At 63.2% G+C, this 12,710-nt stretch overlaps 2 non-coding genes across 2 annotated transcripts; both read right to left on the reverse strand.

Moving 5' to 3' along the window:
• Window positions 1-4,490: 4,490 nt before the first annotated feature.
• On the reverse strand, window positions 4,491-4,609 carry LOC131862132 (5S ribosomal RNA). Its single transcript, XR_009361158.1, has one exon. It is a non-coding gene; the product is annotated as a 5S ribosomal RNA (ribosomal RNA).
• Window positions 4,610-12,426: 7,817 nt separating this feature from the next.
• On the reverse strand, window positions 12,427-12,545 carry LOC131862151 (5S ribosomal RNA). The gene has a single exon (XR_009361177.1). It is a non-coding gene; the product is annotated as a 5S ribosomal RNA (ribosomal RNA).
• Window positions 12,546-12,710: the final 165 nt, after the last annotated feature.

Raw genomic sequence — 12,710 nt, forward strand, 5'->3', positions numbered from 1 at the left:
CGGATTGCCCCGGGCGCGCACCTCCGCCAGGGTGGGCACCTTGGTGCGCACAACTTGCCTGGGCTGCGCACCAGGAAGGGCTCAAGATGGCACCCGCGTTCCGTTTTTTTCACTATCTTTCAGAACGGAAATTTTAAAATCTCGTTTTTTTTTGCCTTTTCTGGAAATTAGTGAAGGCAGCGCATCAAAGGTGCGCAACGCTGGTGCGAACCTGGGAGCGCTCCGATGTGTGCTCCAAGGTGCGGCGTGCACGAAGTCGGACCCCGGTTTGCCCCGGGTGCGCACCTCGCGTGCACCTTGGTGCGCACACCTTGGCTGGGTTGCGCGCCCTGGTGGGCACCATGGTGCACACCAAGGAGCGCTCCGAAGTGTGCTCCAAGGTGCGGCGTGCACGAAGTCGGAGCCCGGTTTGCCCCGGGTGCGCACCTCGCGTGCACCTTCGCCGCGGTGGGCACCATGGCGTGCACGAAGTCGGAGCCCGGTTTGCCCCGGGTGCGCACCTCGCGTGCACCTTCGCCGGGGTGGGCACCTTGGTGTGCAGACCTTGGCTGGGTTGCGCGCCCTGGTGGGCACCATGGTGCGCACCAAGGAGCGCTCCGAAGTGTGCTCCAAGGTGCGGCCTGCACGAAGTCGGAGCCCGGTTTGCCCCGGGTGTGCACCTCGGGTGGGCACCTTGGTGCGCATGCCTTGCCTGGGCTGCGCACCAGGGCGGGCTCAAGATGGCACCCGCGTTCCTTTTTTTTCACTATCTTTCAAAACGGAAATTTTAAAATCTCATTTTTTTTTGCCTTTTTCTGGAAATTAGTGAAGGCAGCGCATCAAAGGTGCGCACCTCGCTGCCCACCACGGTGCGCAACGCCGGTGGGCACCCGGGAGTGCTTCGAAGTGTGCTCCAAGGTGCTGCGTGCACGTTGTCGGAGCCCGGTTTGCCCCGGGTGCGCACCTCGCGTGCACCTTCGTCGGGGTGGGCACCTTGGCTGGGTTTGCCCCGGCTGCGCTCCGAAGCGGGGTTATTGGAGCGCCGCCTCTTTTTTTGTCGGAGCGTTTGGTGGGGTTTCTCGCATTGGCTCTTCCCAGGCCCGGTTGTTGGGTGCGCTCCCACCCTGGCGCGCGCGAAGTTGGAAGTTGGGTTAATTGCCCGGGCGCGCACCTTCGCCAGGGTGGGCACCTTGGTGCGCACACCTTGGCTGGGCTGCGCACCAGGGCGGGCTCAAGATGGCACCAGCATTCCCTTTTTCTCACTATCTTTCAAAACGGAAATTTTAAAATCTCATTTTTTTTTGCCTTTTTCTGGAAATTAGTGAAGGCAGCGCATCAAAGGTGCGCACCTCGCTGCCCACCACGGTGCGCAACGCCGGTGGGCACCCGGGAGTGCTTCGAAGTGTGCTCCAAGGTGCTGCGTGCACGTTGTCGGAGCCCGGTTTGCCCCGGGTGCGCACCTCGCGTGCACCTTCGTCGGGGTGGGCACCTTGGCTGGGTTTGCCCCGGCTGCGCTCCGAAGCGGGGTTATTGGAGCGCCGCCTCTTTTTTTGTCGGAGCGTTTGGTGGGGTTTCTCGCATTGGCTCTTCCGAGGCCCGGTTGCCACCCTGGCGCGCACGAAGTCGGAAGTAGGGTTAATTGCCCGGGTGCGCACCTTTGCCAGGGTGGGCACCTTACCTGGGCTGCGCACCAGGGCGGGCTCAAGATGGCACGCGCGTTCCGTTTTTTTCACTATCTTTCAAAACGGAAATTTTAAAATCTCCTTTTTTTTTTGCCTTTTCTGGAAATTAGTGAAGGCAGCGCATCAAAGGTGCGCACCTCGCTGCCCACCTTGGTGTGCTCTGAGGTGCGCACCCGGGAGCGCTACGAAGTGTGCTCCAAGGTGCGGCGTGCACGTTGTCGGAGCCCGGTTTGCCCCGGGTGCGCACCTCGCCTGCACCTTGGCCGGGGTGGGCACCTTGGCTGGGTTTGCCCAGGGTGCGCTCCGAAGCGGGGTTACTGGAGCGCCCCCTCTTTTTTTGTCAGAGCGTTTGGTGGGGTTTCTCGCATTGGCTCTTCCCAGGCCCGGTTGTTGGGTGCGCTCCCACCCTGGCGCGCGCGAAGTTGGAAGTTGGGTTAATTGCCCGGGCGCGCACCTTCGCCAGGGTGGGCACCTTGGTGCGCACACCTTGGCTGGGCTGCGCACCAGGGCGGGCTCAAGATGGCACCAGCATTCCCTTTTTCTCACTATCTTTCAAAACGGAAATTTTAAAATCTCGTTTTTTTTTTGCCTTTTATGGAAATTAGTGAAGGCATCGCATCAAAGGTGCGCACCTCGCTGCCCACCTTGGTGTGCTCCGAGGTGCCCACCACGGTGCGCAACGCCGGTGCGAACCCGGGAGCGCCCCGATGTGTGCTCCAAGGTGCGGCGTGCACGAAGTCGGACCCCGGTTTGCCCCGGGTGCGCACCTCGCGTGCACCTTGGTGCGCACACCTTGGCTGGGTTGCGCGGCCTGGTGGGCACCATGGTGCGCACCAAGGAGCGCTCCGAAGTGTGCTCCAAGGTGCGGCGTGCACGAAGTCGGAGCCCGGTTTGCCCCGGGTACGCACCTCGCGTGCACCTTCGCCGGGGTGGGCACCTCGGCTGGGTTGCGCGCCCTGGTGCGCACCAAGGAGCGCTCCGAAGTGTGCTCCAAGGTGCGGCGTGCACGAAGTCGGAGCCCGGTTTGCCCCGGGTGCGCACCTTCGCCGCGGTGCGCACCATGGCGTGCACGAAGTCGGAGCCCGGTTTGCCCCGGGTGCGCACCTCGCGTGCACCTTCGGCGGGGTTGCGCGCCCTGGTGGGCACCATGGTGCGCACCAAGGAGCGCTCCGAAGTGTGCTCCAAGGTGCGGCGTGCACGAAGTCGGAGCCCGGTTTGCCCCGGGTGCGCACCTCGCGTGCACCTTCGGCGGGGTTGCGCGCCCTGGTGGGCACCATGGTGCGCACCAAGGAGCGCTCCGAAGTGTGCTCCAAGGTGCGGCGTGCACGAAGTCGGAGCCCGGTTTGCCCCGGGTGCGCACCTCGCGTGCACCTTCGCCGCGGTGGGCACCATGGCGTGCACGAAGTCGGAGCCCGGTTTGCCCCGGGTGCGCACCTCGCGTGCACCTTCGCCGGGGTGGGCACCTCGGCTGGGTTGCGCGCCCTGGTGCGCACCAAGGAGCGCTCCGAAGTGTGCTCCAAGGTGCGGCGTGCACGAAGTCGGAGCCCGGTTTGCCCCGGGTGCGCACCTCGCGTGCACCTTCGCCAGGGTGGGCACCTCGGTGCGCACACCTTCTCAATGTTTTCTTGCCTTTTCTGGAAATTGGTGAAGGCAGCGCATCAAAGGTGCGCACCTCGGTGTGCTCCGAGGTGCGAACCCGAGAGCGCTCCGAGGTGCCCACGAAGTCGAAAGTCGGGTTAATTGCATTGTTTTCCCCGGGTGCGCTCCGAGGTGCGCAACATCGGCGCGCACCAAGGAGGGCTCCGAAGTGTGCTCCAAGGTGCGCACGATGGCGTGCACCTCTGGTGCGCACGATTCGGAGCTCGGTTTGACCGGGGTGCGCACACCTTGGCTGGGTTGCGCACCTTTTGTGCGCTCCAAGGTGCGCACGAAGTCGGAGCTCGGTTTGCCCCGGGTGCGCACCTTCGCCAGGGTGCGCACCTTGATGCGCACGCCTTGGCTGGGCTGCGCACCTTGGTGGGCGCCATGGTGCGCACCTTTCGTGCGCTCCAAGGTGCGCACGAAGTCGGAGCTCGGTTTGCCCCGGGTGCGCACCTTGGTGGGCGCCATGGTGCACTCCGAGGTGCCCAAGATTGGTGCGCACCAAGGAGCGCTCCGAAGTGCGCTCCAAGGTGCGCGCGAAGTCGAAAGTTGGGTTAATTGTCCGGTTTGCCTCGGGTGCGCACCTTGCGTGCACCTTCGCCAGGGTGGGCGCCTTGGTGCGCACACCTTGGCTGGGCTGCGCACACCTTGGCACCCGCGTTTCCTTCATTTTAAATTTTTTTTTTTTACAATCTCTCAAGTGGGAAATTCTATAATCTCAACTTTTTTTGCCTTTTCAGGAAACTTTTGAATGGAGCGCATCATTGGTGCGCTCCGAAGTGTGCTCCAAAGCTCTCTCCAGCTGCGTGCACCTGCCCCGGCCGCGCACCCGGCCCCGCCCAGCTTCGCTCACCTGTCCCGGGCGTCTGGTGCGGAACCTTAGAGTAAGAAACATCACCGTGCACCTTGGCCAACGTGCGCGACTCGACCGAGCGCGCACTGGCCGAGGTGCACACCGATTTCACCTGGGTGCGCGCGCAGCACCTCGGGCGCACCGGGGTGCGCGCACAACGCCCGGGTTGCACCGTGGCCTGTGTGCTCGGGGCGCCTCGGGTGCGCGCTCGGTGTCGCCCCCGCGCGCGCGGTAGTGCGGGCAGCGCACCCCGGCCCGGCCCGGCCCCGACGAGAACGCAAACGGGCAAAAGGTTTATTCAAATAGCATTGCGATGCCCGGCGAAAAACTAAAAAAGGGTGCAACACCGGGACTTCCCGGGAGGTCACCCATCCCAGTACTACTCCGGCCCAAGCGCGCTTAACTGCGGAGTTCTGATGGGATCCGGTGCACTAACGCTGGTATGATCGCACCCGTTATGAGCTTGTCGCAGTGTGTACTTAGCAAACCGCGACCCACGTGCGAATCCACCCCGGCCACCCACCCCCGTCGAGGTGCACACCCTCCCTCGCGAAGTGCGCCCCGTTCGCCAAGTGTGAGCCCTGCCCGGGTGCGCGCACCTTGCTAGGGCGTCGGGTGTGCACCCGGCCCGGCCTACGTGCGTGCACCTGTAGGGGGCGTCGTGTGCGTGCAGTGTCCCGTCTGCAACGCGGTGCCCACACACCACCTCGGGCGCAACGACCTGCGCTCACATGTGGGCCGAGTGCACCTTGGTGCATGTTCGGGGCGCCTCGGGTGCACGCTCGATCTTGCCCCGGTGCACCAAGGCGCTCGGTTTGCCCCGGGTGCGCACTTGGTGCAAGGTGGGCACCCAAAATAGGGATCAAGCACCAAAACACAAGTTTCGGGATGCAAAATGGGACCCAAGGACCACAAATGCGTTCCAAGACCCATGATGGGTCCACGAGAACAAAAATGTGTTCCGAGACTTAATAAACAAATATTGGGTTTTAGGAGAAGAAACATGCTCTGATGCCCAAAACGAGAATCGACCCCGAAAAGGCCACAGGCCAAAAGTGGGATGCGAGACAAAAAAAAATGGGACCCGAGGACCAAAATTGGGTTCCCAGGTCGAAGACAGGGCAACCGGACAAGAAACGACCTCTAAGGCTCGAAATGAGTCCCGACGACTAAAACTTGACAAGAAGCACCCATCAGGCACCCAACTCGACACCCATGGGATGCCGACCCACCCGGGCTTCCACCTAGCACACCTTGGCACCCACCCACCCTCGCACCCAACCTCGCACCCAACTTAGCACCTTTGAACCCACATTGGCACTCACCCTGACCCTGGCACCTTGGAACCCACATTGGCACTCACCTTGACCCTGGCACCCACCTTTGCACTCACCTTGGGACCCACCCTGGCTCCCACCTCGGCACCCACCCAGACACCCACCTTGGTTCCTTGGCACCCACCTTGGATCCTTGGCACCCACCCCGACACCCACCTTGGCACGCAACTTGGCTACTTGCCACCCACCTTGGCTCCTTGACGCCCACCCCGACAACCACCCCGTGACCTACCCTGGCTAGGGTTGGTGCACACCCACCCTGGTGCCCACCTTGGCACCCACCCTATGACCCACCTTGGCACGCACCTTAGTACCCACCCCGTTACCCACCCTAGGACCCACCCCGTGACCCACCTTGGCCAGGGTGGGTGCCTTGGTGCGCACAACTTGCCTGGGCTGCACACCAGGGCGGGCTCAAGATGGCACCCGCGTTCCGTTTTTTTCACTATCTTTCAAAACGGAAATTTTAAAATCTCATTTTTTTCTTTTTTTTGCCTTTTCTGGAAATTAGTGAAGGCAGCGCATCAAAGGTGCGCAATGCTGGTGCGAACCCGGGAGCGCTCCGATGTGTGCTCCAAGGTGCGGCGTGCACGAAGTCCGAGCCCGGTTTGCCCCGGGTGCGCACCTCGCGTGCACCTTCGCCGGGGTGAGCACCTTGGCTGGGTTGCGCGCCCTGGTGCGTACCAAGGAGCGCTCTGAAGTGTGCTCCAAGGTGCGGCGTGCACGAAGTCGGAGCCCGGTTTGCCCCGGGTGTGCACCTCGGGTGCGCACCTCGCGTGCACCTTCGCTGCGGTGGGCACCTTGGCTGGGTTGCGCGCCTTGGTGGGCACCATGCAGTGCACGAAGTCGGAGCCCGGTTTGCCCCGGGCGCGCACCTCCGCCAGGGTGGGCACCTTGGTGCGCACAACTTGCCTGGGCTGCGCATCAGGAAGGGCTCAAGATGGCACCCGCGTTCCGTTTTTTTCACTATCTTTCAGAACGGAAATTTTAAAATATCGTTTTTTTTTGCCTTTTCTGGAAATTAGTGAAGGCAGCGCATCAAAGGTGCGCAACGCTGGTGCGAACCTGGGAGCGCTCCGATGTGTGCTCCAAGGTGCGGCGTGCACGAAGTCGGAGCCCGGTTTGCCTCGGGTGCGCCCTGGTGGGCACCATGGTGCGCACCAAGGAGCGCTCCGAAGTGTGCTCCAAGGTGCGGCCTGCACGAAGTCGGAGCCCGGTTTGCCCCGGGTGTGCACCTCGGGTGGGCACCTTGGTGCGCATGCCTTGCCTGGGCTGCGCACCAGGGCGGGCTCAAGATGGCACCCGCGTTCCTTTTTTTTCACTATCTTTCAAAACGGAAATTTTAAAATCTCATTTTTTTTTGCCTTTTTCTGGAAATTAGTGAAGGCAGCGCATCAAAGGTGCGCACCTCGCTGCCCACCACGGTGCGCAACGCCGGTGGGCACCCGGGAGTGCTTCGAAGTGTGCTCCAAGGTGCTGCGTGCACGTTGTCGGAGCCCGGTTTGCCCCGGGTGCGCACCTCGCGTGCACCTTCGTCGGGGTGGGCACCTTGGCTTGGTTTGCCCCGGCTGCGCTCCGAAGCGGGGTTATTGGAGCGCCGCCTCTTTTTTTGTCGGAGCGTTTGGTGGGGTTTCTCGCATTGGCTCTTCCGAGGCCCGGTTGCCACCCTGGCGCGCACGAAGTCGGAAGTAGGGTTAATTGCCCGGGTGCGCACCTTTGCCAGGGTGGGACCTTACCTGGGCTGCGCACCAGGGCGGGCTCAAGATGGCACGCGCGTTCCGTTTTTTTCACTATCTTTCAAAACGGAAATTTTAAAATCTCCTTTTTTTTTTGCCTTTTCTGGAAATTAGTGAAGGCAGCGCATCAAAGGTGCGCACCTCGCTGCCCACCTTGGTGTGCTCTGAGGTGCGCACCCGGGAGCGCTACGAAGTGTGCTCCAAGGTGCGGCGTGCACGTTGTCGGAGCCCGGTTTGCCCCGGGTGCGCACCTCGCCTGCACCTTGGCCGGGGTGGGCACCTTGGCTGGGTTTGCCCAGGGTGCGCTCCGAAGCGGGGTTACTGGAGCGCCCCCTCTTTTTTTGTCAGAGAGTTTGGTGGGGTTTCTCGCATTGGCTCTTCCCAGGCCCGGTTGTTGGGTGCGCTCCCACCCTGGCGCGCGCGAAGTTGGAAGTTGGGTTAATTGCCCGGGCGCGCACCTTCGCCAGGGTGGGCACCTTGGTGCGCAAACCTTGGCTGGGCTGCGCACCAGGGCGGGCTCAAGATGGCACCAGCATTCCCTTTTTCTCACTATCTTTCAAAACGGAAATTTTAAAATCTCGTTTTTTTTTTGCCTTTTATGGAAATTAGTGAAGGCATCGCATCAAAGGTGCGCACCTCGCTGCCCACCTTGGTGTGCTCCGAGGTGCCCACCACGGTGCGCAACGCCGGTGCGAACCCGGGAGCGCCCCGATGTGTGCTCCAAGGTGCGGCGTGCACGAAGTCGGACCCCGGTTTGCCCCGGGTGCGCACCTCGCGTGCACCTTGGTGCGCACACCTTGGCTGGGTTGCGCGGCCTGGTGGGCACCATGGTGCGCACCAAGGAGCGCTCCGAAGTGTGCTCCAAGGTGCGGCGTGCACGAAGTCGGAGCCCGGTTTGCCCCGGGTGCGCACCTTCGCCGCGGTGGGCACCATGGCGTGCACGAAGTCGGAGCCCGGTTTGCCCCGGGTGCGCACCTCGCGTGCACCTTCGCCGGGGTGGGCACCTCGGCTGGGTTGCGCGCCCTGGTGCGCACCAAGGAGCGCTCTGAAGTGTGCTCCAAGGTGCGGCGTGCACGAAGTCGGAGCCCGGTTTGCCCCGGGTGTGCACCTCGGGTGCGCACCTCGCGTGCACCTTCGCTGCGGTGGGCACCTTGGCTGGGTTGCGCGCCTTGGTGGGCACCATGCAGTGCACGAAGTCGGAGCCCGGATTGCCCCGGGCGCGCACCTCCGCCAGGGTGGGCACCTTGGTGCGCACAACTTGCCTGGGCTGCGCACCAGGAAGGGCTCAAGATGGCACCCGCGTTCCGTTTTTTTCACTATCTTTCAGAACGGAAATTTTAAAATCTCGTTTTTTTTTGCCTTTTCTGGAAATTAGTGAAGGCAGCGCATCAAAGGTGCGCAACGCTGGTGCGAACCTGGGAGCGCTCCGATGTGTGCTCCAAGGTGCGGCGTGCACGAAGTCGGACCCCGGTTTGCCCCGGGTGCGCACCTCGCGTGCACCTTGGTGCGCACACCTTGGCTGGGTTGCGCGCCCTGGTGGGCACCATGGTGCGCACCAAGGAGCGCTCCGAAGTGTGCTCCAAGGTGCGGCGTGCACGAAGTCGGAGCCCGGTTTGCCCCGGGTGCGCACCTCGCGTGCACCTTCGCCGCGGTGGGCACCATGGCGTGCACGAAGTCGGAGCCCGGTTTGCCCCGGGTGCGCACCTCGCGTGCACCTTCGCCGGGGTGGGCACCTTGGTGTGCAGACCTTGGCTGGGTTGCGCGCCCTGGTGGGCACCATGGTGCGCACCAAGGAGCGCTCCGAAGTGTGCTCCAAGGTGCGGCCTGCACGAAGTCGGAGCCCGGTTTGCCCCGGGTGTGCACCTCGGGTGGGCACCTTGGTGCGCATGCCTTGCCTGGGCTGCGCACCAGGGCGGGCTCAAGATGGCACCCGCGTTCCTTTTTTTTCACTATCTTTCAAAACGGAAATTTTAAAATCTCATTTTTTTTTGCCTTTTTCTGGAAATTAGTGAAGGCAGCGCATCAAAGGTGCGCACCTCGCTGCCCACCACGGTGCGCAACGCCGGTGGGCACCCGGGAGTGCTTCGAAGTGTGCTCCAAGGTGCTGCGTGCACGTTGTCGGAGCCCGGTTTGCCCCGGGTGCGCACCTCGCGTGCACCTTCGTCGGGGTGGGCACCTTGGCTGGGTTTGCCCCGGCTGCGCTCCGAAGCGGGGTTATTGGAGCGCCGCCTCTTTTTTTGTCGGAGCGTTTGGTGGGGTTTCTCGCATTGGCTCTTCCGAGGCCCGGTTGCCACCCTGGCGCGCACGAAGTCGGAAGTAGGGTTAATTGCCCGGGTGCGCACCTTTGCCAGGGTGGGCACCTTACCTGGGCTGCGCACCAGGGCGGGCTCAAGATGGCACGCGCGTTCCGTTTTTTTCACTATCTTTCAAAACGGAAATTTTAAAATCTCCTTTTTTTTTTGCCTTTTCTGGAAATTAGTGAAGGCAGCGCATCAAAGGTGCGCACCTCGCTGCCCACCTTGGTGTGCTCTGAGGTGCGCACCCGGGAGCGCTACGAAGTGTGCTCCAAGGTGCGGCGTGCACGTTGTCGGAGCCCGGTTTGCCCCGGGTGCGCACCTCGCCTGCACCTTGGCCGGGGTGGGCACCTTGGCTGGGTTTGCCCAGGGTGCGCTCCGAAGCGGGGTTACTGGAGCGCCCCCTCTTTTTTTGTCAGAGCGTTTGGTGGGGTTTCTCGCATTGGCTCTTCCCAGGCCCGGTTGTTGGGTGCGCTCCCACCCTGGCGCGCGCGAAGTTGGAAGTTGGATTAATTGCCCGGGCGCGCACCTTCGCCAGGGTGGGCACCTTGGTGCGCACACCTTGGCTGGGCTGCGCACCAGGGCGGGCTCAAGATGGCACCAGCATTCCCTTTTTCTCACTATCTTTCAAAACGGAAATTTTAAAATCTCGTTTTTTTTTTGCCTTTTATGGAAATTAGTGAAGGCATCGCATCAAAGGTGCGCACCTCGCTGCCCACCTTGGTGTGCTCCGAGGTGCCCACCACGGTGCGCAACGCCGGTGCGAACCCGGGAGCGCCCCGATGTGTGCTCCAAGGTGCGGCGTGCACGAAGTCGGACCCCGGTTTGCCCCGGGTGCGCACCTCGCGTGCACCTTGGTGCGCACACCTTGGCTGGGTTGCGCGGCCTGGTGGGCACCATGGTGCGCACCAAGGAGCGCTCCGAAGTGTGCTCCAAGGTGCGGCGTGCACGAAGTCGGAGCCCGGTTTGCCCCGGGTACGCACCTCGCGTGCACCTTCGCCGGGGTGGGCACCTCGGCTGGGTTGCGCGCCCTGGTGCGCACCAAGGAGCGCTCCGAAGTGTGCTCCAAGGTGCGGCGTGCACGAAGTCGGAGCCCGGTTTGCCCCGGGTGCGCACCTTCGCCGCGGTGCGCACCATGGCGTGCACGAAGTCGGAGCCCGGTTTGCCCCGGGTGCGCACCTCGCGTGCACCTTCGGCGGGGTTGCGCGCCCTGGTGGGCACCATGGTGCGCACCAAGGAGCGCTCCGAAGTGTGCTCCAAGGTGCGGCGTGCACGAAGTCGGAGCCCGGTTTGCCCCGGGTGCGCACCTCGCGTGCACCTTCGGCGGGGTTGCGCGCCCTGGTGGGCACCATGGTGCGCACCAAGGAGCGCTCCGAAGTGTGCTCCAAGGTGCGGCGTGCACGAAGTCGGAGCCCGGTTTGCCCCGGGTGCGCACCTCGCGTGCACCTTCGCCGCGGTGGGCACCATGGCGTGCACGAAGTCGGAGCCCGGTTTGCCCCGGGTGCGCACCTCGCGTGCACCTTCGCCGGGGTGGGCACCTCGGCTGGGTTGCGCGCCCTGGTGCGCACCAAGGAGCGCTCCGAAGTGTGCTCCAAGGTGCGGCGTGCACGAAGTCGGAGCCCGGTTTGCCCCGGGTGCGCACCTCGCGTGCACCTTCGCCAGGGTGGGCACCTCGGTGCGCACACCTTCTCAATGTTTTCTTGCCTTTTCTGGAAATTGGTGAAGGCAGCGCATCAAAGGTGCGCACCTCGGTGTGCTCCGAGGTGCGAACCCGAGAGCGCTCCGAGGTGCCCACGAAGTCGAAAGTCGGGTTAATTGCATTGTTTTCCCCGGGTGCGCTCCGAGGTGCGCAACATCGGCGCGCACCAAGGAGGGCTCCGAAGTGTGCTCCAAGGTGCGCACGATGGCGTGCACCTCTGGTGCGCACGATTCGGAGCTCGGTTTGACCGGGGTGCGCACACCTTGGCTGGGTTGCGCACCTTTTGTGCGCTCCAAGGTGCGCACGAAGTCGGAGCTCGGTTTGCCCCGGGTGCGCACCTTCGCCAGGGTGCGCACCTTGATGCGCACGCCTTGGCTGGGCTGCGCACCTTGGTGGGCGCCATGGTGCGCACCTTTCGTGCGCTCCAAGGTGCGCACGAAGTCGGAGCTCGGTTTGCCCCGGGTGCGCACCTTGGTGGGCGCCATGGTGCACTCCGAGGTGCCCAAGATTGGTGCGCACCAAGGAGCGCTCCGAAGTGCGCTCCAAGGTGCGCGCGAAGTCGAAAGTTGGGTTAATTGTCCGGTTTGCCTCGGGTGCGCACCTTGCGTGCACCTTCGCCAGGGTGGGCGCCTTGGTGCGCACACCTTGGCTGGGCTGCGCACACCTTGGCACCCGCGTTTCCTTCATTTTAAATTTTTTTTTTTTACAATCTCTCAAGTGGGAAATTCTATAATCTCAACTTTTTTTGCCTTTTCAGGAAACTTTTGAATGGAGCGCATCATTGGTGCGCTCCGAAGTGTGCTCCAAAGCTCTCTCCAGCTGCGTGCACCTGCCCCGGCCGCGCACCCGGCCCCGCCCAGCTTCGCTCACCTGTCCCGGGCGTCTGGTGCGGAACCTTAGAGTAAGAAACATCACCGTGCACCTTGGCCAACGTGCGCGACTCGACCGAGCGCGCACTGGCCGAGGTGCACACCGATTTCACCTGGGTGCGCGCGCAGCACCTCGGGCGCACCGGGGTGCGCGCACAACGCCCGGGTTGCACCGTGGCCTGTGTGCTCGGGGTGCCTCGGGTGCGCGCTCGGTGTCGCCCCCGCGCGCGCGGTAGTGCGGGCAGCGCACCCCGGCCCGGCCCGGCCCCGACGAGAACGCAAACGGGCAAAAGGTTTATTCAAATAGCATTGCGACGCCCGGCGAAAAACTAAAAAAGGGTGCAACACCGGGACTTCCCGGGAGGTCACCCATCCCAGTACTACTCCGGCCCAAGCGCGCTTAACTGCGGAGTTCTGATGGGATCCGGTGCACTAATGCTGGTATGATCGCACCCGTTATGAGCTTGTCGCAGTGTGTACTTAGCAAACCGCGACCCACGTGCGAATCCACCCCGGCCACCCACCCCCGTCGAGGTGCACACCCTCCCTCGCGAAGTGCGCCCCGTTCGCCAAGTGTGAGCCCTGCCCGGGTGCGCGCACCTTGCTAGGGCGTCGGGTGT

This window comes from Cryptomeria japonica, unplaced genomic scaffold (assembly GCF_030272615.1).
Source record: "Cryptomeria japonica unplaced genomic scaffold, Sugi_1.0 HiC_scaffold_35, whole genome shotgun sequence".
NCBI lineage: Eukaryota > Viridiplantae > Streptophyta > Pinopsida > Cupressales > Cupressaceae > Cryptomeria > Cryptomeria japonica.